The sequence below is a fragment of the Cyprinodon variegatus genome, unplaced genomic scaffold (genome assembly GCF_000732505.1).
Source record: "Cyprinodon variegatus isolate N-32 unplaced genomic scaffold, C_variegatus-1.0 Scaffold27, whole genome shotgun sequence".
Lineage (NCBI taxonomy): Eukaryota > Metazoa > Chordata > Actinopteri > Cyprinodontiformes > Cyprinodontidae > Cyprinodon > Cyprinodon variegatus.
Genome location: NW_015150480.1, coordinates 521,694 through 523,270, shown reverse-complemented (window position 1 = coordinate 523,270; position 1,577 = coordinate 521,694). Strand labels below are relative to the sequence as shown.

At 40.8% G+C, this 1,577-nt stretch overlaps 1 protein-coding gene across 1 annotated transcript in view; it reads left to right on the top strand.

The window, feature by feature from the left end:
- Positions 1-361: 361 nt before the first annotated feature.
- Positions 362-1,577, top strand: part of kbtbd11 (kelch repeat and BTB (POZ) domain containing 11) — a 4,204-nt gene continuing 2,988 nt past the window's right edge. The window contains exon 1 of the mRNA XM_015396271.1: positions 362-811. The gene's annotated coding sequence lies outside the window, so the exon portion shown is untranslated. The remainder of the gene's footprint in view (positions 812-1,577) is intronic.

Here is a 1,577-nt window from a genome sequence, read left to right as displayed (position 1 = left end):
GACATGCTACAAGCATGCTTAGTGTAAGGGATTGCCTTTGCCTAGATGCAAAATGGCTCTTTTGATATTAAAGGTTGCAGACCGCTGGTCTAGGCTTTTTTAAATTAGTTGTATGAGTATGTATAAACAATTTCACTGTTATGAATGGCTACAGTATATGAGTTTCAATTACTGGACTAAATTAAGTTTTCCATTTTATAAAACGTTTACTGTTTCTTGTTGCTCTGCCATCCGTGGCGGATTATCCTACATGCGTGACGGAATGTCGCATCTCTTGGACGCATCTGTTGCGCGCAAAGCAGACCAGGAGCTGCGCGTCGCTGAGTGTAGGGTTAATTATTTGTGAAGAGGGCGGGATTAGATCAGTAATAACCTCCTTATTTCGGTTTGAAAACGAAAACTGACTCTCCAACCTGGAATCCCCACAGAGAGAGAGAGAAAGCTCTAGTTTCCTTGGAGAAGAGGGAAGAACAGGGACTCTGGATGTGCGCAGCTCCTCCGATCCTGTGGAAGAAATGACACGGCGGAGCTGATGAGGAGGAGGAGGAGGAGGAGGAGGTGTGACCTGGCTCAGCTCCTTGATCGCTCTGCCTCGTTTCTCTGAGCGCTGTAGAGTTGAGGATCGCGCTGTCAATGCAGCAGGAGTAGAGAGGAGATGCAGATCCACCCTGATCGGAAGGGATATCCCGGTATGAGAGTGACTGAACCGCAGACCGGCTGCCTGATCAGCGCCGCCTTATGTAACTGAGCTTTGGAGAAGCTGATAGAAAGTGCTGCTACCGACCTGGTTAACCAGAGCAAAGAAACAGAGGTAGGTCACTTCATTTCAATGGATTCACAGCAATACCCTGGATCCACTGTGATCCATAATAGATGAACATCTTTCTGTCAAAGTGTTCCTGTGTCTTCAATGCGATAACAGTACAATACATCAATAAGCTTTTATGTAGTTTTTAAAAAAAGAATAGAAATGTAGGCCATCAGGTTAAAATCACTACGGAGTCAACTCCGTTTGCGCATGCGCTGTAATTGTCTCCAGATTAGCACATTTAAAGGACAGAGTGATGACTCTGACGGAATGTTCAGGATCTTTGTAGGAACCGCTTCCATTCACTTCACATGTCTGGCGACACGATCTAAAGAAATTGTTACATTTTGATAATAATAGATGATCAACGGATTGATTTTATAGAGAAATGGCGCCTCTTAGAGAATAAAAAAGTCTTTGCACCGCAGTGGAAAGGTAAAAACCTCCCCCCTACAGATTGATTACATTCTGGTTTTAATTATATTGTTTTCGTTATTCAACATTAACTTCTCATTTATGAAATATAATGTAAAAATGTTACAAACCAACTTTTGGAATAAAAGAAGACTTGCACATATAAATAAATATATATTTTATACATTTTAAAAATAACCCATAAATGTCTCTATATATATTAAAGATTGAATGGTATACACACACACACACACACACACACACATATATATATATATATATAATTTATGACAGGCTGATATTAACATTTTCAACAGCTGTGAGATAAAGGGAGTGATTGCATTGCTCCTCCCTA